The sequence below is a fragment of the Moschus berezovskii genome, chromosome 22, assembly GCF_049115385.1.
Source record: "Moschus berezovskii isolate FMDL1 chromosome 22, NW_MosBer_1.0, whole genome shotgun sequence".
NCBI classification, from domain to species: Eukaryota; Metazoa; Chordata; class Mammalia; order Artiodactyla; family Moschidae; genus Moschus; species Moschus berezovskii.
Window position 1 is genome coordinate 55,291,096 of NC_142481.1, and position 24,866 is coordinate 55,315,961.

General features: G+C 43.8%; 1 protein-coding gene and 1 long non-coding RNA gene across 3 annotated transcripts in view; one reads left to right on the forward strand and one right to left on the reverse strand.

The window, feature by feature from the left end:
* Positions 1-24,330, forward strand: part of LOC148774434 (uncharacterized) — a 34,738-nt gene extending 10,408 nt beyond the window's left edge. The window contains exons 2-3 of one of the 2 annotated variants that reach the window (XR_016035955.1): positions 6,945-7,064; positions 16,786-24,330. This is a non-coding gene — a long non-coding RNA (uncharacterized LOC148774434). Of the gene's footprint in view, positions 1-102; positions 7,065-16,785 lie in introns of both variants that reach the window. The other variant, XR_016035954.1, reaches the window with a different exon arrangement.
* Positions 1-24,866, reverse strand: part of HSD17B2 (hydroxysteroid 17-beta dehydrogenase 2) — an 88,233-nt gene that overhangs the window by 38,531 nt on the left and 24,836 nt on the right. The gene's annotated exons all lie outside the window — the stretch shown is intronic.

Genomic DNA, 24,866 nt, shown 5'->3' on the forward strand with positions numbered 1-24,866 from the left:
GTCCTTGGAAGAAAAGTTATACCAACCTATATAGCACATTGAAAAGCAGAGACATTACTTTGCTGACAAAGGTCCATCTAATCAAAGCTATGGTTTTTCCAGCAGTCATGTATGGCTGTGAGAGTTGGACTATAAAGAAAGCTGAGCACCAAAGAATTGATGCTTTTGAACTGTGGTGTTGAAGAAGACTCTTCAGAGTCCCTTTACTGCAAGGAGATCCAACCAGTCAATCCTTAAACAAATCAGTCCTGAATATTCATTGGAAGGACTGATGCTGAAGCTAAAGCTCCAATACTTTGGCTACCTGATGTGAAGAATTGATTCATTGGAAAAGACCCTGATGCTGAGAAAGATTGAAGGCAGGAGGAGAAGGGGATAACAGAGGATGAGGCGGTTGGATGGCATCACTGACTTGATGGACATGAGTGTGAGCAAGCTCTGGGAGTTGGTGATGGACAGGGAGGCCTGGCGTGCTGCAGTCCATGGGATCACAAAGAGTCAGACATGACTGAGTGACTGAACTGAGCTGAGCTGGTGGTGAAAGTAAAGTCCAATTCTATAAAGAATAATATTGCCTAGGAACCTAGAATGTTAGGTTCATGAATCAAGGTAAATTGGGCTTGGTTGTGAACCTGCCCCCCCCACCTCTGCAACCCTGCTCAAGTTATTTAACCTCTCTGAGACTCAACTTCCTCATCTCTAAAATGGGCTTGATAACATTGCCTACATCAGTTATCATTTGTGATGTGCTTAAACGGAATTACTATATCTTTTTTTTAGAAAATAATACTAGGTACATGACATTCTTCCTGAATTTCAGGTGTTTACATGCATGATCTTGATAGATAGGAAGTTCATCTCTACTGATAGCTAAACATCTCGGTTAAGACTCAGCCTGCTTGATTCTGCCTCCCCCATGTCTGAGCCTTGGGTAACACGACATAAAGTAGTGCAGAACCTCCACTTATTCATCTGGGAAGTGGGGTTATAACGGTTCCTCCCTCCTAGGCTGACCTTGGAAGTCAACAAGACAGAGAATGTTCTGCACAAAGCCCAGCATATCATACATGACTGTTACCAGTATTGTGGCTCTAACCCAGACATCATTTCTGATCTGCAGTGTGAACGATCAGGCTATGCTAACCCTGGTGTCTTGGGGCCGTGCAGGGGCCAGAGGGCCTTGAGAATGTAGGTGGCTAGGGAGCCACTCCCTGTCAAGATAGAGTGACCCTTGTGCACTCCAGAAACCCAAAGACAAGGCAGGGGCCTTTGTGAAAGCTACTTTCCCTGGTGACTCAAATGGTAAAGAATCTGCGTGCAATGCAGGAGACCCAGGTTTAATCCCTGGGTCGGGAAGATCCCCTGGAGAAGGGAATGGCAACCCACTCCAGTATTCTTGCCTGAAGAATTCCATGGACAGAGGAACCTGGTAAGTTACAGTCCATGAGCCTAGACACAAAGAGTTGGACACAAGTGAGCAACTAACACTTTGTGAAAAGGCAAAATATTTCATAATTTACCTATCAGTAGCTCAGTTGGTGAAGAATTCAGGTTCAATCAGGATGATCCCTTGGAGAAGGAAACAGCAACCCACTCCAGTATTCTTGCCTGGAAAATCCCATGACAGAGGAGCCTGGTAAGCTATAATCCATAGGGTCATAATGAGTCGGACCCAACCGAGCAACTAAACCACCAACCTCTGAAAATTATCAAACCTAGTATGACTCGAATGCTTCCCAAGACCCATCCAGCTTCACACATATTAACTCCACCCACCCTGGGAGATAAGTCATTTTACTATCACCACTCCACAGAGGAGGAAACTGAAACACAGAAGGGTTAAGTCATTTAGCTGGACATGGCAGAGGTAGGCTGAAACCCAGGCAGGGGTTGCTGTATAAACATCTGGAGTATAAAATATTCTATGCTTCCAGAGCACAGGGCTTAACGTATAGTGAAAGTGAAGTCACTCAGTCGAGTCCGACTCTTTGCGACCCCGTGGACTGTAGCCCACCAGGCTCCTCCATGAATGGGATTCTCCAGGCAAGAATACTGGAGTGGGTTGCCATTTCCTTCTCCAGGGGATCTTCCCAACCCAGGGATCGAACCCAGGTCTCCTGCATTGCAGGCAGACGCTTTAACCTCTGAGCCAATATAGTAGGTGATCAATAAAAGGCGTGTGTTGGGAACTTCTCCAGCAGTCCAGTGGTTAAGACTATACACTTTCAATTCAGGGAGAGAGAGTTCAATCCCTGGTGGTGAAACTAAGATCTGACATGCCATACAGCACAGCCAAAAAATTACACACACACAAAAAAAGCATGTGTTGGCTAAATGGGGATTTAAGAGGGCATTGGCCTTAATGCCTTAAAAACTCAGAGTCTTATGTCACTAGCATCAAGGGTTCCTAGCCTCTAAGTCCTAACAAACACCTGTTGAGTTGGATGCCTACCCCAAGAGAGGGTGGAGGAAATGCTGGGGGTGGTTTTAAGCTATGCCCTTTGAGATCATTCTGTCTCTAGTGGCCTGGAAAATCATCAGCTTGGAGCAAGCAACAAGTACTAGAGTCTCATTTTCGCAAAACTGGAGTGAATGTGAAATTATGATTTATTCTAAAATATTAATAAAGTCTCTCAATTTGTGTGAAAAATGGAAATGTGAATCACTTTAATTCAGAAGGGTTAAGAATCATAGTTTCTGAGCTGGGGGGATAACTGTAAGTGGATTTATCCTATTGCCACATGGGGGCACCAGATTAGCTGGTGAACAGAAACACAGTTCATCATTTGTTGGGTCAAGTCATTGGCAAGTTGTGAATAATTCAAGTTCTGGAGTTCTTCAGGGCTAGGTTCCCTGAATGAAACACACCTGTCCAGACTAACAGCATGTGCTCTTGGACACAAGCCGGTTCCTTGGAAGCTGCGTTCAGAACAGGATGAAGAGGGAAGAATGTGCAGCCCTGTAAATGATTTCTTTGTTGTTGTTGCTATTGCTGTTTAGTCACTCAGTTGTGTCTGACTCTTTGCAACCCCATGGACTGGGAGGCTCCTGTCAGGCTCCTCTGTGCATGGCAAGAATACAGGAGACGGTTATCGTTTCCTGCTGCAGGGTATCTCCTCGCAGGAATCAAACCCACATCTGCATTGGCAGGCAGATTCTTTACCCTTGAGCTACCAATTTCTAGACACTGTTAAAACATCATGTAAGTAATAAAACTTTAAGAGCAATATCAGGATAAACAAAGTTACCCGTAACATCACCAATCTAGCATAAGTTTTATAACTTTCTTGCTTTTTCTTCTAGTCTTTTTTTCCTATACACTGTTAACGACTATAATTACAGCACACATATGATTTGACAACTAATTTTTAAACTAGTATTATAGATATGCAGATGACACCACCCTTATGGCAGAAAGTGAAGAAGATCTAAAGAGCCTCTTGATGAAAGTGAAAGAGGAGAGTGAAAAAGTTGGTTTAAATCTCAACATTCAAAAAACTAAGATCATGGCATCTGGGCTCATTACTTCATGGCAAAGATGGGGAAACAGTGGAAACAGTGGCAGACTTTATTTTTCTGGGCTCCAAAATCACTGCAGATGGTAATTGCAGCCATGAACTCCTTGGAAGGAAAGTGATGACCAACTTAGACACCATATTAAAAAGCAGAGACATTACTTTGCCAACAAAGGTCCATCTAGTCAAGGCTATGGTTTTTCCAGTGGTCATGTATAGATGTGAGAGTTTGACTGTGAAGAAAGCTGAGCACCGAATAATTGATGCTTTTGAACTGTGGCGTTGAAGACTCTTGAGAGTCCCTCAAACTGCAAGGAGATCGAACCAATCCATCCTAAAGGAGACCAGTCCTGGGTGTTCATTGGAGGGACTGATGTTGAAGCTGAAACTCCAATACTTTGGCCACCTGATGCGAAGAGCTGACTCATTGGAAAAGACCCTGATGCTGGGAAAGACTGAAGGTGGGAGGAGAAGGGGACGACAGAGGATGAGATGGTTGGATGGCATCACTCAATGAACCTGGGCTTGGGTGGACTCTGGGAGTTGGTGATGGACAGGGAGGCCTGGCGTGCTGTGATTCATGGGGTCACAAAGAGTCGGACGTGACTGAGCGACTGAACTGAACTGAGTGGAATAGACAAACACAAATGGAGGATCTGTTATGTATCAAACAAGAGGATACTATCTGAATATGTGTTTTGCTTGGTCCATGTAGTATATTTCATAAAAATTTAAAGAAAGGCTAAAATCCAGGAATTTCACCTGAAAACCCAGATCAGTGGTTTCTCTTGATTAACCAGAAGGTGGGCCAACTGTGGGCCTGTGTTCCTACGAGGAACCCGTGTGCTGAAGCTGAGGATCTCAAAGCTGCCCCCTGCCACTCCCCCGTCCCCTGACCCCCAACCCCTCTCCCCCCAGCGCTTTCAGGTCCAGGTGTCCCACTTCCTATTGCACGTGCACACCTCTATCGCCTACAGCCTTAGCCTCTGTGACCCGCTCCACCTCTGCAGCCTTTTGAACCCAACATACCTGCCATACTTTGTCCCACTTACAAAGGTCATCTGGGTCTAGAGTTATTTATCTGGAAAGCCGTGGAAAACTAGGGAGGAAAGGACTTTCCCCTCCCTTGTTTGGACTTTAAGCACTCCACCAGATTGCCAGGACTCTGCCTGGTCCCTATAAAATAGATTAAGGTATAATAAAATGGTAGACACATAAAATAAAACTGTAAGGTACCTGATATTTCCCTGAGAGCCATACAAGGCTCAGCTCCTAATCCAGGAAGATAAAATATTTGACAGTTATTTTCTCAGTGGCAGTTACACTGACACACTACCTGTGCTGACTTTGGCACTCTTAAAAGATAGTAATGTTGGGTGGTGAGCCCCTGGGAATTAGCTAGATCTTTTTTGCTTAATTGGAGGATAACTGCTTTACAGTGTTGTATTAGTATCTGCTGTACAAAGTGTGTGTGAGTAGCTCTGTCATGTCCAACTCTTTGCAACCCCATGGACTGTAGCCCACCAGGCTCCTTTGTCCACTGGATTCTCCAGGCAAGAATCCCCTTCTCTAGGGGATCCTCCCAACTCAGGGATGGAACCCAAGTCTACAGGATTGGCAGGTTGATTCTTTACCATCTGAGCCACCAGGGAATCCCCTAAGACAACGTAAATCAGCCATAATTACACATATATATATATATTTATCTTCTCCCTCTTGTGCCTCCCTCCCACCCCACCCTTCATCTCCCCTTCTAGGTCATCACAGAGCTTAGCTAGATATTTCATGTCAGTTTTTAAAAATAATTTAAAATTTTATTTTTTGGCTGTGCTGGGCCCTCATTGCTGTGAAGGGTTTTCTCTAGTTTGGGTGACTCTCTAGTTGTGGTACACAGGACTTCTCATTGCAGTGTCTTTTCTTGTTGCTGAACACAGGCTCTAGACATGGAGGCTTCAGTGGTTGCAGTGCGAGGGCTTGATTGCTCTGCAGCAGGTGGAATCTTCCCAGACCAGGGATTGAACCCATGTCTCTTGCATTGGCAAGCGGATTCTTCACCACTGAGCCAACAGGGAAGCCCTCATGTCAAATTTTTAATGAAAATGAATTTTTCCTGGAATGTGAAAACCTTTATGAATATTTCTTCAGTACTATTGATATTCCTATGTTAAGATGAGCAACTGAGATACCAAGAGATTACTCATTCAAGGCTACACAGCTGGGATGTGCAAAAGCTGGCTCTCAGAGTAACCTGGAAATGTACATTACCATATGTAAAATAGATAGCCATTGGGAATCCACTGTATGACTCGGGGAACTCAAACCCAGGCTCTGTAACAACCTAGAGGGGTGGGATGGGGAGGGAGGTGTGGGGAGTTTCAAGAGGGAGGGACATGGGTGTACCTATGGCTGATTCATGTTGACGTTTGGCAGAAACCAACACAATACCTTCAATTTAAAATAAATCAATTTTTTTAAAACATAGGGATAATGAAATGTTCTCGTGAACTGAAAACAAAACAAAAGAGCTGGCTCTCAGACCCAGATTTGCTTCTTTCATGTTCTATTATTGCTATGATTCATTTATTGTCTCCTTGAGCGCTTTGCAGTGGTGGGGGTGGGGGCACCAATGATGAAAGCTCTCTGCCTAAGATGGGTCTCCATCAGCGATGCCAGTTCCCTTCACACAGGATGGACTGCCATCATCCATCCAGCAATGAAAATGACTTACAGCTGATTTTCTGCATGGAAAATTTCAATGGATTTGTTCTCAGTGGTACATAAGGAAGCAACTCCTAGCCTTGGAAAATAAGCAACCAATCAAGGTAGCTCTGCTAGGTTTAAGCAAGTGGCTGGATTTCCAGACCACAGTCTAGTCCTGATGCCTCTTCTGAACTCTACCTGCTGCAATTTCAAGTTGAACTAGAATTCATCACCAGTTGCCCCTAACTGCTTCACCTTCGGAGTTTCTTGTTCTCCTAGTCACTCAGGACCAGCACCTCGTCTCCCAGTGCTCACCTCCAGTTGGTGCCCACGCCTGTCCTCCTAAGACTGATATCTATCTCTGTCTCCTTTCCAGCATCTCGTGACAAAAAAAGTCAACTCAGCTCAGCCTCTCATCAGATTGTTAAGTTAGGGATTGTTTTCGCTGTTGCTTAGTCACTCAGTCAGGTCTGACTCTTTTGTGACACCATGGACTGTGGCCCACCAAGCTCTTCCCTCCATGAAGTTTCCCAGGCAACAATACTGGAGTGGGTGGCCATTTCCTCCTCCAAAGGATCTTCCTGACCCAGGGGTCAAACCCACGTGTCCTGCATTGGCAGGTAGATTCTTTACCCCTTTATTCTATACCCGAAGTTAGGGGTATATAGCCTCAAAAGTCACAGAAAATGATGCTGTAATTGTCCAAAATTTCATATTATGTCTCTTAAGGGTATGCCAGTTAAGAAACACTGGACATGAAACTCAGTACTGACCGGGATGATGTTCAGTCACCTGAGAAGGCCAGAATTTCAGAAATCCTCAGTCAAGCACAGAAACCATTAAAAAGAGGTGAGTTAAGGATCTAGACAAGATTCGTGGGGTAAAACAGAGCTGGACACAACTTCACAACTAACAACAGCAACACACAGAAACCAGGGATGCTTCTCAACATCCCACAGCATTCAGGACAGCCCCCACCACAAAGAATGATCTGGCCCCAAATGGCAATAGTGCTGAGAAACCCTGGTCTAGGGGAAGACACACATCAGGCAAATAAGTAAAACAAAGAGTAAAGAATGTTTTCAATAGAAAATCTCTGGGAACTACAGGCCATAGTTTCTGTCCAAGGAGAACTCGAAGTCCCTCCTTTAGGGGACATCCCATTGGAGAAGAAAACAGGCAGGAAAGAAAAAGAACTAGGTCACCTCCACCAGGACAAGGAATCTATTGGGTTAACCTAGTTCACTGTTCTAGCCTCTGTGCCTAAAACAGTGCTGTTAGGCTTCTCTGGTGGCTCAGACAGTAAAGAATCCACCTGCAAAGCAGGAGACCCAGGTTCAATCCGTGGGTCAGGAAGATCCCCTGGAGAAAGGACTAGCAAGCCACTCCAGTGTTCTTGCCTGTGAATCCCACAGATGGAGAAGCCTGGTGGGCTACAGTCCACAGGGTCTCAGAGAGTAGGACACGGCCGAGTGAGTAAACACACACATACAGACACCTCTGTGCCTAAAACAGTGCTGGGTCTAAGTCCCAACAGTCTGGGAGCCTTATGTTTATACATGTTTCCTTATTTCATGCCCAAGATCTCAAAGTGAGTCGTTTTAACAAATAGATTTTAATTTTTAAAAGTTTTAGATGTATAAAAAAACTGAGAAGAGAGTGTAGAGTTCTCTTTGCTTACAGTTTCCACTATTATTAACATCTTACATTAGTATGCTACATTTTCTGAAATTAACGAACCGATATTTATACATTATTATTAACAAAATTTCATACTTTTTTCAGATTTCCTTACTTTTTTACTTAAGGTCATTTTTCTATCCCAGGGTCCCATCTAGGATCCTTTATTAATTTAGTCATCATATCGCCTTAGGCTTCTTCTCAGACTTTTTCTTGCTTTTGCTGTCTTTGATGGTTTTAAAGAGCACCGGTCAAGTATACAGGGCTTCCCAGGTGGATCAGTGATAAAGAATCTGCCTGACAAAGCAGGAGACGCTGGTTTGAACCCTGGGTTGGAAAGATCCCTTGGAGAAGGAAATGGCAACCCACTCCAGTATTCTTGCCTAGAAAATGCCCTGGACACAGGGGGCTGGGTGGCTACAGTCCCTGGGGTCACAGAGAATGGAACACGCCTGAGCACACAAGGATATTGCAGGATGCCCCTCTGTTGGAATTTGTCTGATGTTTTTCTTATGTTCCGGCTGGGGTTATGAACTTGGGGACGGAGGTCACAGATACAGTGCCATTTTCATCACATTGTATTAAGAGTACAAACAAGCAACAAGACATGAATGTTGGAGATGCCTTTGATCACCTGGATGAAGTAAAGTGGGGAAATTTCTCCGCTATAAAGGTACTCTTTATCCACCCCCTCTTCCATACTATACTCTTTGGAAGGAAGTCTCTGTGTATTAATACCTACATAAATTACTTGGAACTCTTGTACATGGGAGATTTGTCTCTTTTCCCTCATTTATTAATTTATTTTTATCTTTATGGACTCATGAATATTAATTTTATACTTTGGGTTATAATCCAATATTTTAGTGCTCAAATTATTCCAGCTTAAATCATTTGGAGCTCTTTCAGTTGGCTCCTGTGAAAGTATATATTTTATTCTGATTTTATAGGTGAAAGAATATAAAGTTTCTTTAAACCAAGCTTCAGAGAATTTCAAGTTCCCACCATCACTAAACTAACAAGAGCAGAGGTGCAATTAATATCATTAGATTCTAAAGCACAGGGGTTTTTTCCCTACTCACCATTGGCTACTGATCATAGCCAATCTTTGTTGACCAATGACTAGTGTATCTTTCACCTGATGGAGTTACTTAAGGCAATAAGTTTTGAGACTACCAGTCTGTTATGTACATTACAGGGAAACTTCCTTATTTTTTGACTTTTTATATGTTGATGAATTTTCAGAGTGAATCCACTCATGCAGGCAGCACCCACATCCAGACCCAGAGCTTCACTGCTGCTGCTGCTGCTAAGTCGCTTCAGTTGTGTCCGACTCTGTGTGACCCCATAGACGGAAGCCCACCAGGCTCCCCCATCCCTGGGATTCTCCAGGCAAGAACACTAGAGTGGGTTGCCATTTCCTTCTCCAATGCATGAAAGTGAAAAGTGAGAGTGAAGTCGCTCAGTCGTGTCCAATTCCCAGCGACCCCAATCGATGGACGGCTCCTCCGTCCATTGATTTTCCAGGCAAGAGTACTGGAGTGGGGTGCCATCGCCTACTCCAGAGCTTCACTAGCTCACCAGAAATCTCCCTGGTGCCTTCCTCCAGTGATCCCCACCCCAGAAGCTACCATTATTCTGGCATCTAAGCAGATCAGGTGTACCTGATTTTCACTTTAAGTAAATGGAGCCAATCATTATTCCTTTTGGAGGCTGAATTCTTTTGTTCATCCTCATTTGTTTTCACGTGGTTTGGTTAGTGGAATTTTTTAAAAAGAGGTTCCAACCACTTATTTCATAAGAAAGGCTACAAACAAGGTAACACTTGTAAAAACATGTTAAGCAACTCCATAAAAAAAAAAAAGCACACTACTATTTAAAAGGTAAATTTACTTAAGATTAGTGTTACACAAAGAGGGGAAAACTACCTGGAGATGTCAATAAATCGCCCCATTATACCAGGGTGGCTCATTTCCTCCTCCCTGTCTTTATCTATAATTTCATCTACCACGGGCTCTCTTAATAATGTTTCTGCTAGTCTCTTTCACAGCAAAGGTGCTTCTTGACTGACAGGATGTCCTTTTTGCCAACACATAGCCAAACACTCACTAGGTTGCTTCTAACATCTAATGGTGCAAGATGCTACCTGCCAAACTGGACTAAAATACTGCCCAGAAACCCAAGAGATCTGGATCTACAGAATTTCTCTTTTCTCTTTCGTTAGCCATCACCACCAATGACCTAGTTCCTCCTGATAGGGCCCACATGGGGTCTCATTGATAAGATGGCTCGTTATGTTGACCTCGCAAACAAAGAATAAATCACAGTGATCTGTGAGGCCGACCCAGTTACCCAAATGGCATCCTGTTATCTCACTGGCACCTGTCTTCTCAAAGCTGCATGACCACCAGATTCCAGACCTGCAGCTATGTGACCATCTCTTCAGAGAATTTTTCCTTGGTGGCGTATAAGAAGGACTCCGTCAGAAAGAGAGAATGCTGGTTCGCCTTAACAGCCGGTCACGTTCTCTTTTCCCTCTAGTAAATTTCCTTTTCTTGCCTAACGGCCCAGCTCGCTCTCTTTTTCTCTGCACTTGCCTTGCACCTCCCAATAGAGGTGCAGAACCCTTGATGTCCCTGCCACCACCACCCCTGATGCCACCATGGACCTCATTCAATCAAACATGCTCTCCCTCAGGACCCACTCCCCCACCACACGCTCCTAACCAACCAGAGACAGCACAAGAGAGGAAGGTATTTGCCATCCCCACTCACAAACAAAGCATTGTGTTATTTTCTAGTTGGATCCAGGCTTTCACCCCATCGTTTTCTAGTTGGAGTCGGGTTTCTAATTTCTACTGCTTCCTTACCATCATCTCTCTCACTGACTTACAAACCTCCTCTGGCTCCCTCTCATCTGATAAGTGATGAAGTATCCTGCTTGGGTTTCAGTAATCTCTTTAATTTGCTCACACCCAGCCAAGCCCAAGATCAGGCTTTACTTTGTAGTCTAGTCAGGCTGGTTTCTTCAACATCCCACACGTGTCCTGCTTTTCCTATTCTGTGTGTTCCTGCCTATCCTTCTAATATGCATGCATTTGTTCTTTCCTTCAACAGCTATTTTTTTGAACAGCTATTTGTTCAGTTCAGTTCAGTCACTCAGTCGTGTCTGACTCTTTGTGACCCCATGGACTACAGCATGCCAGGCTTCCCTGTCCATCACCAACTCCCGCAGTTTACTCAAATTCATGTCCATTGAGTCGGTGATGCCATTCAACTATCTCATCCTCTGTCATCCCCTTCTCCTCCTGCATTCCATCTTTCCCAGCATCAGGGTCTTTTCCAATGAGTCTGCTCTTCTCATGAGGTGGCCAAAGTATTGGAATTTCAGCTTTAGCATCAGTCCTTCCAATGAATATTCAGGACTGATTTTCTTTAGGATGGACTGGTAGGATCTCCTTGCAGCCCAAGGGACTCTCAAGAGTCTTCTCCAATACCACAATTCAAAAGCATCAATTCTTTGGTGCTCAGCTTTCTTTATAGTCCAACTCTCACATCCATACATGACTACTGGAAAAATCATAGCTTTGACTAGACAGACCTTTGTTGGCAAAGTAATGTCTCTGCTTTTCAATGTGCTGTCTAGGTTGGTCATAGCTTTTCTTCCAAGAAGCAAGTGTCTTTTAATTTCATGGCTGCAATCACTATCTGCAGTGATTTTGGAGCCCCCCAAAATACAGTGTCTCACTGTTTCCACTGTTTCCCCATCTGCTTGCCATGAAGTGATGGAACCAGATGTCATGATCTTAATTTTCTGAATGTTGAGTTTTAAGCCAACTTTTTCACTCTCCTCTTTCACTTTCATCAAGAGGCTCTTGAGTTCTTCTTCATTTTCTGCTATAATGGTGGTGTCATCTGCGTATCTGAGGTTATTGATATTTCTCCCGGCAATCTTGATTCCAGCTTGTGCTTCCTCCAGCCCAGTGTTTCTCATGATGTACTCTGCATACAAGTTAAATAAGCAGGGTGACAATATACAGCTTTGACGTACTCCTTTCCCAATTTGGAACCAGTCTGTTGTTCCATGTCCAGTTCTAACTGTTACTTCTTGACCTGCATACAGATTTCTCAGGATGCAGGTAAGGCGATCTGATATTCCCATCTCTTTAAGAATATTTATTAAGCTATTTATTAAGTGCCTACAATGTGCTGTGCAGGCCTCCCAGGTGGCTTAGTAGCAAAGAATCTCCCTGCAATGCAGGGGACTCGGGCTCCATCCCTGGGTCAGGAAGATCCCGCAGAGAAGGAAATGGCAACCCACTCCAGTATAAATGCCGTGGACAGAGGAGCCTGGTGGGCTACTGTCAACAGGGTCACGAAAGAGTCAGACATGACTTAACAACTAAACAACAACAACTGTGTGCTATGCACTCTTCATGAGGGTACAGCAGTACGTAAAGCCATCCAAGTCCCAGTCCCATGGGCCTTATGTTATAGGTGGAGATGGGATACATTCAATAACACACAAACAAACGCATGTGGTTTCAAGAGACGACGAGTGCTGGGCCGGAGAGGAGGACGCCGGGCTCTCCACGGGGGTCAGGGAAAGCACCTCTGAGCAGGAGCAGTTGAACAGTTTTCCCAGGGAAAACCACAGGCACGGGGAAGAGTAGGTGTGAAGGCTCTCGGGGACATAACTGTTAGAGGAAGAACAGGAGGCCGTTGTGACCACAGGGGAATGAGTGAGGAAGGGCTCGACAGGAGGTGAGGCGGAGCAGTGGTCCAAGGCCAGTTCATGTGGGGCCATTAAGCCAACGGTTCTCACCTGGGGAGATTTGGCCCCCACTCCAGGGGGCGTCTAACAATGTCTGGAGACATTTTGGTTGTCGCGGTTGTGTGGCACTACTGGTGTCTCACTGGACGCCAGGGACTAAGGACACTCTTTAGTATCCTGCAGTACACAGGGTGACACGCCAAGGAAGTATCCAACCCCAGCATCAGTGGCGCCAAGGCAGAGAAACCCTGCTTCAGTGATTTATTTGCCTGTGCCCGGTCTTCACTGTGGCATACAAATTCTTAGTTGCAGCATATGTGACCTAGTTCCCCAACCGGGATCAAACCTGGGCCCGCTGCATTGGAAGCACAGAGTCTTAGCCACTGGACCACCAAAACCTTGCTATAAACCATGGCGATGACTTTGGCTTTTACTCTAAGTGTGATGAAATGGCATTACAAAGCTTTAAACAAAGGAAAGACATGAACTGACTTCGATTTTGAAAGGGTCACTTTAGATACTGTGTAGTAAATCATACCTTGAATAATGAGTGATATAAAAGGCTACCATTTATAAAGCCATTTAAAAGGCTACCAATTTGAGACACTGTACCACACCCCTTAAAAGAGGTTATCTTGGTAACTTTCTTCATTGTTCCTATCACTACCTGACATTGTATGACATACTGGTATGTTAATTTTTAAATATTTGTCTCCCCCAATAAAATGCAAATTCAGAGAGGGCAAGAACTTTGCTACGTGACCTGTTGAATCTCTAGCCCCTAGGACAGTGCCTGGCATATCCTGGGAACTCTGTATTTGTTGAATGAACACATGGCTCTTGGGGTCAATCCATTTATCCCCATTTCACAGACAAGAGAATCAAGTTTCAGCATTTGTTGCCTGAACAACACTATGAGTAAAACTCATTTGTGTTATGTGGCCCATTTCCAGGGGGATCATCTCCCATTTTGGTGACAATTCCCAGAAAGAAAAGTTCCCAGGGGACACTATTCCAAGTGACTTGTCTAAGCTATTGAAGCTATTGCTACACCTTAATGATTTTTGACATCAATATCTATTTAGTCATTCATTTGCCAAGTTTTTACTGAGATCATACTATGTGCCAGGCACTATGCTAGGCACTTGGGATATACTGGTGAGGAAGATCAATGTGATCCCCATCGGACTGACATATATAAACTATTAATACTGTGTATAAAATAGAGAACTTATGTACAGTTCAGGGAACTCTACTCAGCGCTCTATGGTGACCTAAATGGGAAGAAAATCTAAAAAGAGGGGATACATGTATGCGTAGAGCTGGTTCACTTTGCTGTACAGTAGAACCTAACAAAACATTGTAAAGCAACTATGCTCCAATAAAAATTATTAATTTTTTAAAAAAGGAAAAGACAGAGCAGTATTCATACAGGAATATCCAAGCTGCATTGCTAATTTGCCTGTGAGAAAGTATAGTGTGATAACTTTATTGTGAAAGAGCCCATGAGATACTAGGAAGGTATATACACTTGTATGAGCACCAAGAAAGGCATGGAACCATAATGTCCAAGAAGAATATTAATTTGAAACAATTGGGAATAAAGGAGATAAAAAAAAATCTTCAAGTACAAAAGAAAATGTGAACTCCACCTGTGTTAGTCAGCTCAGGCTGCCACAACAAAATAGCATAGACGGGATGGTATTTCAACCACAGAAATCCATTCTCCCACAGTTCTGGAGGGCAGAAATCAGAGACAAGGGTGCAAACATGAGCAGCTTCTGGGGAAAGCAGTCTTCCTGGCCCTCTGCAAGGAAGTCCACTGCAGACCTCTTCACTGTGTCCTCACATGACAGACAGAGGGAGAGAGCTCTCTGGCATCTCTTCTTATTTTTTTTTAATATTTATTTATTTATTTGGCTCCACTGGGTCTTAGCCATGGCACACAGGGTCTTCCATCTTTGTTGCAGCATGCAGGACCTAGTTCCCTGACCAGGGATTGAACCCAGGCCCCCTGCACTGGGAGTGCAGAATATTAGCCACTAGACCACCTGGTATTCTCTTCTTATAAAGACACTGATCCCATCATGAGGGTCCCACCCTCATGAACTCATCTAAACCTAGTCACCTCCCAAAGGCTCCATCTCCAAACACCATCACAGTGGGGGTCGGGGGAGACTAGGGTTTCAACATATGGATTCAGGGAGAATATAATTCAGACTATACCACCATCCTCACAAAGTTTACAGTCCTGTGTGGGATATAGACATTACCTGCATGATATTAAAAAAAAAATGATGCACTGTGGTAAGTGTTAGAGAGGAACTAAATGAGTTCTGTGCGGTGAGTAATTGAGGCAGAAAAAAAGGACCAGACTTAAGGAAGCAGACTTCTTCAAGGAAGTAACATACACACAAGTCACCAAAACTGTGGTACAATGAAAAGTACCTCATTAATAACTTTTACACAGATTACATATTGAAGTGATAGCAGTTTTAATATATTACATTAAGGTAAATATATGATTAGCATTCATTTTACCTGTTTCTTTTTCATTTCTTTTTAAATGTGACTATTAGAAAAATCTAAATTACTTATGTAGTGTGCATGTGTGAATCTTCTGTCATGCCCAGCTCTTTGCAACCCCATGGACCGTATGTAGCCTGCCCGGCTCCTCTGTCTATAGGATTTTCTTTCCCAGGCAGGAGTGGGTTGCCATTTCCTCCTCCAAGGGATCTTCCCAACCCAGGGATCAAACCCCCATCTCCTGCGTCTCCTGCATCGTTAGGCAGATTCTTTACTTATGTGGCTTGCATGATATTTCCGATGGACAGCACTGCCTTGTACTATTCCCTTCTACCTAAAAACACTAGTGGAAAAGAGGAGCGACACCCCGAAGAGACAGAGGTGGAGGTGATGAAAAGCAACATGTCAGGAGGTTGAGACGTCGAGTTGGCAGAAACGACTAAGCAACATTTTCAGAAGAGAACAGTCTGCTAATGGTTCCAGCTCTCTTTTGGGGGTTATTGAAAATTGGGGATTAGACAGTAGTGACAGTTGGATGACCTTATGAGTATACTAAAATCCACTGCATTGCACACTTGAAACGGTGAATTGTATGGTATATGAATTTATAGCTCAATAAAAAGTAAGATATAAAAAAGAATAGAATAGGGCAATCTAATATCTACCATGTCTGCTATGACAAAAGTCTCCTGAATTTTCTGGAAAACTTACTACGATTTGGGTGTAGAAGGGAGTGGGTTTGAAGTAAGCGATTAAGGAGACAGGGCTCTTAACACGTTTTGGTGGAAAGCAGAGCAGAGAACAATGCAGCACCTTCACTTGGAGAAAGGTGAACTTGAGAATTTGCAAACGCGCTCTGGAGGGCGTGAATGCACCCACTACACGGGGCCACATAGGCACTTAAGCACGTGATGTCTTGGCCTCATGGGGCAGGGTGACCTTCCCTGATGTCTGAGTCCCTCCCGTTACCTGCTTGATTAGATTCAACCGTGAACCCCTATCTGTGGTTACACTTTCTAGGTTAGTACCTCCTTGCCTAGTGCCAAGGGGACGCCCTGCCTGTGGGCAACTCTCCATGTCCAACTTTGTGTTGGTTCCCCAGCTGCAGCCAGAGATGAAGCTTCCCCCAGGGGACGACGGCGCAGAGTGGAGTTTTCTGTATGCCCAGCCTCGGAGCTGATCAACAGCACCTTTAGAAGCTGCTGCTGCTGCTGAGTCGCTTCAGTCGTGTCCGACTCTGTGAGACCCCATAGACGGCAGCCCACCAGGCTCCCCCGTCCCTGGGATTCTCCAGGCAAGAACACTGGAGTGGGCTGCCATTGCCTTCTCCGCCTTTAGAAGCTAGCCCCAGCCAAAGAGTCCCACTCATGAGTTCACTCGGCTTCTCTCTGCTCCACACAGGACTGGACACTGTGGGTAGAATGGTGACAGAGATCAACCCAGTCCCTGCCCTCCAGGCACTTACAGTCTGGTGGGAAACTCCAAGTCCAAGGCTAGCAGTATGGACTTTACCCATTCCTGATAAATGTATCATTGTTTGGCTATGCTGGTATTTGTTGCCTTGGTTTTCAGTTCCTGTCATTGTTTTCAGTTCAGGAGGATGGAAGATGGTGATGGTTTCCAAGAACCCTCATCTCCTCTGCGGACTCTGCACAAGGGCTATGGTAATCATAGCCTGTTTGGAACACGTGCCTCTTCCAGATCTCCGCTGCTCTTCGTGCTTTATGGCTTGTCTTCTTTTCTCTGGGGTTCAAGTCACGACTCCCTGATCTTCATGGGCTCTGTGGGCTCCTTGTGTTTCTGCACCTGCAGTGCAGACAAGTCCTGTGCTAGGAAAAATTTCTAGAAAGCACCTTGTTGCTGAGTTATTATTGAATGAAGTTATTGTTGGACAAAAGAACATGGAGACCCAGCAGTCATGACCAAGAGATGTCATTTAGTAAAGTGTGGGTTTAATCAAATAATAACAGTAGAATGTTTTTCCTTAGAAGTATAGTGGGCATCTGTTGTATTTGCTGCTCTGTAAGGCAGGATATCTTGGGTAAAGAGATGGCAAACTGGGTGATTGGAAGGAAATCCAGTAATGGACGTGAGAAGAGTCAAAAGCCAGTGAAATACACCCAGGCACATAAAAGTCAGGATCCCTATCCTATGCCTAAGGGGCAAAGAAAGGTATAAGTTGCTGAAATCTGAAGAGAGTAAACTGTGACATTCCATCAGGAAGTTAGGCAACCCCTAGTTCCCTGGTTGGAGAAGGAAATGGCAACCCACTCCAGTGTTCTTGCCTGGAGAATCCCAGGGACGGGGGAGCCTGGTGGGCTTCCGTCTATGGGGTCACACAGAATCGGACATGACTGAAGTGACTTAGCAGCTTAGCAGCAGTTCCCTGGTGGCTCAGTAAAGAAGGCAGGAGGCGCAGGTTTGATCCCTGGGTCAGGAAGATACCCTGGAGAAGGAAATGGCAATCCACTCCAGTGTTCTTGAAGAGGAAAAGTTAAAATTTTACATAACTTCCTTCTCCTTCTGCCTCTGTAACTCAGCTTGCTCCTTGCAAAGTCTGGATCACGCAGGTCACGTAGTCTCAGAAAGTGGGGACTCACAATACTAGTGACTGGAGCTTATCTCACTCATTCTTGTCTTGCTCTTTGCAGTAGCCAAGTCCCTACAAACCTACTTAATCATGCCTATCCGTGTATAAAAATTCGGTAACCCCTTTGTTCGGGGCTCAGAGCTTAGAGTGTTACTCCTCTGGGCCCACCAGCATGAAAAACCTGAGTTCTCCAACTCTTCGAGTGTGGTGCTTGGTTTCTTGAGTACAGTTTTCTGCAACATTTCTGGAGGTGCCAGTGAGATTCCAATCATGCTGGCCTGTTGAGCAGCTGGACTGGTGGCTCAGCCGGGCTGGAGCAAAGGAACCCTGAGACAAACAAGGAGGCGCGCCACCTGACAGTATTCCGGGTTCTTTTTCGGACCGGTGTTCCGATTCTCTGGATGGCTGAGCCAGGCTGGACTCATTGGAGGGGTGGACCAACTCACCAGGAATGGCCACAGGATCAGGTAAGCCCCAGGGCCAGTCCCCAGTCAGGTCCTACTCCAACAGGTAGAAGACTGATAACCTCTCCCTGGGGCTCCCAGGAAGGGAGCAACAGTTACGGAAACCCGGGGAGTCGGGAGAAGGGTGGCATTGTGATAGCCTCTGAATGACTGTGAGTGCATGACTGCTGATTGAATGGAGTGAGAGAAAATTTTCTTTTTGGAAACTGCAAAACCAATTCTTTTTGAATATACAATTAAAAACAACTAACTTGTTAAAAGGCCTGCCCAGGAGAAAGATTGAAATTAACCCTTTCCATGTCCTTGAAATACACAACCAACTTTGCCTGAGACCTCAGCCTTTGGCAAATTAGAACTTCAAGCAAAGAAAAAAAAGGCGGGGGGGTGGGGTCAAAGAGATATTTTAAACCTCAAACAGAAAACTGTAAGATCTCTGTCAGTCTGTCTGTCTGGATTTATGTATGTTTCTTGTTTTTTTCTGATAATACTGTTAAAGTTGTAAATGAGTTCTAATTTAATTGGCCTAAAGAAAAGCAAGTACTTACAAATCAAACAATTCTAAATTCAAAAAAAATTAACCTAAATAAATTTCAGATTCATGTAAACTGAGAAATATTCAATATTAAATATCTAGTACTAATGTTTCCTAATCTAATAAGGAAGTAGGATGTGTGTTTTTTAATAAAGTAGATATAAAAAATAAAATTACATTTTATAAAAGGAAAAGAAAGTAGGTCTGACTTACAAGTGGCTGTTACAAAAAGTGATTCGAAGTTTTGTAGAAAGTGACCTTGAAAAAAAAGTTTGTGCATGGTTAGGACTGACTAGTCAAGATTAAAATACATTTAATTAAGTTTACCTAAATGAGTTTAAAGTAAGTTGGTGCAAAAACTTAAATTTGGCCTTTCTCTCTGTTAAGAGGACATGTTTTCTTCAGATGTTGAACTGCTTTTAATTATAGATTTAAGTTTCTTTACCTCTTAATTGATCTGTTCTATATTTACCTTTGAAATCTTCTGTTAACTTTGGCTAAGTGAATAACTATTATTTCACAGTAACTTATATGATCCTACCTGACTGAGTGTTATAAACCCTTTAGACATTTATCGACAAAACTTCCTAAATAACTTGACTTCTAGCTAACTTTGGGATGCTTCACAGGCCCCTGAGACATCCCAGAGAGCTGTTAAGCTACCTGCGTTCATTGGACATGCTAAATTACATGGGAAGTACTGTTGAAGGGGTGATAAGTCTTTCCAGGTTATACTGTATGGTTGATGTTACTAATATAGATATCCTAAAATTATGTGAAATTATATAGATCTGATATGCCCTGATAAAATATAGTCAATTATAATTCTAGTTATCATATTAAAGTGTTACATATCACACCAATGATCAGGTTTCTTTGTCAATTGCAATAGAATCAGATTTTAAACGTGCCTTCTATGGTTTTACTCTCATGCCTTTAGAAGAATACTGCTAGTTCTTCAAGATTTATGGGAAAGACTTTCTAAGATTAAACAGATATACAAATTTTGTTATAAACAGTAAGCTGGTACCGGACTAAAATTTGGTTTTCTCTCTTCTAGAGAACAAAGTTTTCTTAGAATGCAGCTTTTGATAACAGATTATGAATTTCTTTGTCTTTAAGTGATTTATATTTGTTTTTAAAATCTTTTTTTAAAGTAAATAAACTTTTTGGTAAAGTAAATAAATATTATTTAAGATTATGAAGACAAAGCTCATTTTGCAGACAAAGCTCATTCTGCTTCTACAAAAAAAATAACCCCTCACAGTAAGACTTCTGCTATTCTGATGTCCTTAAAACATGACAATAGTCAGCTCCTAAATCAGGAAATTAAAACTGGGTAAACAACAGCTGAAAATCAAAGAGCCAAGGCTGCTTGGCTTTTCCCGGCTCCCTGACAGACCTCATTTTTATTTGATGGGTTAAAGCCTTCCCTGGCTACAGGGTTAATGCCCTCACAATGAGTTCTCCAAAAAGAAAAAAATTATGTTTCACTGAATATTAAGTTCTAGTTTTGTTAATTAGGGCCTGTGCCTACTAAGACTCACTTCTGAGATAGTTTCTTGTTATGTTATATTGCTAAAAGGTTTAATTGTTATTAAAAAGGACCCTCTAAGATTGCTTTTAAAGCTTATCTCGGTAACCAATCTTTGGATAAAGGTCAGATGCTCCATGATGTACAACCAGGAGATTATCACTTGGCTATAATCATTTAACTGAGTCAGATGACCCGAGGTATACCAGGCTATACCCAGTGAAAGTTCTTGACTTAAATTCTTGCTTGTGACCTTACTAATAACGGCTAGCTATATTATTTTCTATGTAGCTTGTTTCAGAAGATTATTGCTTACATTACCAAAAGTGTGACTGAGCCTGTGATGAAATGCTGATATGCAGTTCCATATGAGATCAATAATTGTAATAATGTAACTCTAGATATGGGAAGAAGTGCTAAGAGGAAATATTTTCCTGGACCAAGAGGCTAGTAAGACAGGTATGCTCCAGAGACTTTTGCTACATACAAGGTCTGGTCTAGTGACAACACCTTGAGTGGCCTGTCAATGGAGTCTTTATTAGACCTGGGAATAAGCCTTTCCAGCACCACAGGACACAATGACCATGAAATGCCCCCAAACATGGTCAAATATGTGGCTGTGAAGGGGCTCTGCTGCATGAAAGTTGGCCCTTGCCAGCTGCCTCTACAAAGATTAAATCATGACCACTGAAAGATGCTGACCTTCAACACCCCCTTGAAAGGAATTCATAGTGGAGACAAAAAATAAGGCACTCTGTGCTCTGGGAAAAACCCAGAAAAACAGGCCTTCAGATAGTCAGATGTTTCCAGGTAAAGATTTTTATGAGTCCAAATTCTTGTATCTTCTTGTACCTAGAGAAACACTAATGTCACAAACCAATATCTGGACCTGGTTCTCCTGGCTAGCCACCCAGTAGCTTTCCTACTTCTATTAATCTTTGGGCCAAATATCTTTAACTTTCTTGTTACGTTTCCTTCTCCAAGTAGTAGTGCGACAAGAATATCCCCTAGACAACACCCAGACAATGCTGAAACAAGCTGCCTTATCATTCTGTGGATTTTCCTCTCCCTCCGTAAATGCACCCTGAGGTCCTCAGGCTATTTTCCCTTTGAGCTCTTATACAGGAGACCACCCCCAGTGATAGAAAAGCTCAAGGGAGACCACCAACAACTAGCTGAACTGGAGATGTTCCAACACCTCCAGGCCCTGCGAAAAGTCTTCTGCCATATTGCCTGAGAAACCTTAGAAAGAACATCCATTCCCTTGAACAATTGGGTTTACCCCAATCAGCCAGGAGATGAGATATGGGTTAAAGACTAAAAACATGAACCACTTCAGCCAGTTTGGACAGGCCCTCACACGCTCGTCCTGGCAACCCGTACTGCTGTTAAAATTACAGGTGTCATCCCTTGGATCCACTACACCATAGTCAAGAAGGCAGCAGCTTCCCGTGATGAGGGCACCTGGAAAGCAGTTCAGGACCCCCAAAACTTCCTGAAGGTCCAGTTCCAAAGACAAAGGCCCTCACCCAGGAAGGACGCTGAGCCCTGCTCTAGTCACTCCGGAAGCTGACTAGACACACACATAGCATAAGCTTGAGGATTCTTCAACCTTGCTCCAGCCACACTCCGGCAGCTGGCTGGTCAATGCACAGTGGAAGCTGGAGGATCTGGCTATCAAAATATTGATGGATTTTCATTGTCAACCCTGGCTGAGATGGTTTTACAGAATAGGAGAGGGCCAGACCTACTGACAACTAAAAAGGGAGGACTCTGCCTCTTCTTGAATGAAAAATGCTGCTTTTATGTAAACCAATCAGGAATAGTCAGGGACATGGCCCAACAGCTAAGGGAATGAATCATGAAAAGGAGAGCAGAACTAGCAAATTCCTGGGGTGATTGGAACAGTATCTGGAGCTGGGCATCAAGGCTTCCCCCTTCATGCTCTTTGCAGCACTCTCGTTTGGCCCTTGTATTCTCAAAGCTATTACCCAATTCGTAACCTCTCAGATTGAATCCACATAGTTACAAATGGTAATAGTTCAATATAGCCCCCTAAACAGTGCGGAGCTCTGAATGTCCTACCAAAACATGAGATGATGCTTTCTACAATGAGTGATAGAAGCATCAAGAGGGGGCAATGAAGAGTAAAAGTTAAAAAATTTAACATAACCTCCTGCTCCTTCTGCCTCTGTAACTCAGCTTGCTCCTTGCAAAGTCTGGATCATGTAGTCTCAGATCAGGTAGACTCAGAAGGTGGGGACTCACAATATAAGGAACTGGAGCTTATCTCACTCAGCTTTGTCCTGCTCTTTGCAATTGTCAAGCCCCTACAAACCTGCTTAATCATGCCTGTCCATGTATAAAAACTCTGTAATCCCTTTGTTCGGGGCTCAGAGTTTAGAGTGTTAACTCCTCTGGGCCCGCCGACATAATAAACCTGACTTCTTCAACTCTCTGAGTATGGTGCTTGGTTTCTCGAGTACTGGTTTCTGCAACATTCTTGCCTGGAGAATTCCACAGACAGAGATGCCTGGCGGGCTACAGTCTTTGGGGTTGCAAAGAGTTGGACCTACACAACATCAGTGACCCTGCAGAAAGGGCATCAGGAGGAATAAGCTGATTTCATGCTTCTCCCTTCCTACAACCTCTGACCTTTGCTCTACTGACGGAGGTCAGTCTCCAGGGTAGAAAGCAGAGAGGGGAAGATGCAAGGAGAAGGGCGGGTCAATGTGGATTTGCCCGTGGCTAGCATGCCTGGAGAACCCCAGGAAAGGGGGAGCCTGGTGGGCTTCCGTCTATGGGGTCACACAGAGTCAGACACGACTGAAGTGACTTAGCAGCAGCAGCAGCAGCAGCAACACATCTGCTCAAACTTCCATCCCCACTTCCTCTGATGGGACCTTGCTTTGGTTTGAGGGAATCTTATGAGTTGCATTGTGTCTCAAAAAGATATGTGAAAGTTCCAACCTCTAGGACCTCAAAATGTGACCTTTATTTGGGAACGGGCTTGTTGCAGGTGAAACTAGTTAAGATGAGGTCATACGCAGTAGAAAAGAAAGAAGAAAGTGAAGTCGCTCAGTTGTATCCGACTCTTTGCGACCCTGTGGACTGTAGCCGACCAGGCTCCTCTGTTCATGGGATTTCCCAGGCAAGAGTACTGGAGTGGGTTGCCATTTCCTTCTCCAGGGGATCTTCCCAATCCAGGGATCGAACCCGGGTCTCCCACATTGGAGGCAGACCCTTTACCCTCTGGGCCACCAGGGAAGCCATATGCAGTAGGGAGGGCACATATTCCAATATGACTGTTTTCCTTATTAGAAAAGGAAAATTTAGACACACAGGTGGAAGACTGTCATGTGAAGATGGAGGCAGAGATTAGGGATACGCTGCCACAAGCCAAGTATCACCTGGGGCCACTGGAAGAGGCCTCCTTCTCTAGAGGCTTCAAAGAGAATGAGGCCCTACTCACACCTTGATTGTGGAGTTCTGGCATCAGAGCCATAAAACAAATTAAAAATGGAAGGAGGGGAAGGGATAAATCAGGAGCCTACAATGAACACACACACACACCACACTATTATATATAAGATAGAGAACCAACAAGGATCTACTGTATAGCATAAGGAACTCTACTTGATATTCTGAGATTAGCTATATGAGAAAAGAACCTTTAAAAAGCGTATATGCTGTTCAAGATGGTTTGACAGTTTCACCTTGAAGCCTGAAGTTGCTATGACTTAGGTTGTTTCTTTACATCTGGTTTTAAGTAAATGAAACAATCAGAAACTTGACCTGTGATACTCTACTATGAAGGACACAGTGACAACAGAAGCAGTGGAATACTTTGTCCCTGTAAACGTTTAAGATTCTTCTATGGATTTTGGTGAATGATTAATAAAACTGTTTTCAAAAAAAAAAAAAAAGCGTATATGTGTATGTATATAACTGAATCACTTTGTTGTACACCTGAAACTAACACAGCCTTGTAAATCCAATAAAAATAAAAATACCAACTATTCTAATGTTTTAAGTCACCCAGAATATGGTTCCTTGTCACAGCATCTCCGGGACACCACAGAGGGGGCTACCCCTTCCCCACCACATGGCACCACATGACAGTCCAACCCTGCTGGGTTGGGGAAAAGGGTATTTGCCCCCTGGGATGTGGATTTTGAGCATGGAAACAGGGAGCTAGACAAGTCCTAAATTCAGATCCCTGCTTTGCCACTTGCTGGCCTGATGGGACTGGGATGAGCCAGTCCAGGGGAAATTCATACCCCTGGGGCTTGCCTCCTGGTTGGGACTTTTAAGCTGTTAGGAGACCTCAAAGGGCTGCCTCCTGAGGGAGCTCATGCTATGAACAAACAGAAACTCACTGACAGTTGTACTCACAAAGACTGCTTGCTAGAACCATCTTGAAGACACGGACCTTCCCTTTTCTGGTGAATGAGGAAGCGGAGGACATTACTGCCCACACTCAGTTCACTGGGTCTAAGACATAGTCGGAAAATATCATCATCAACTTCATGATTCACTAAGCCTGCAGAAG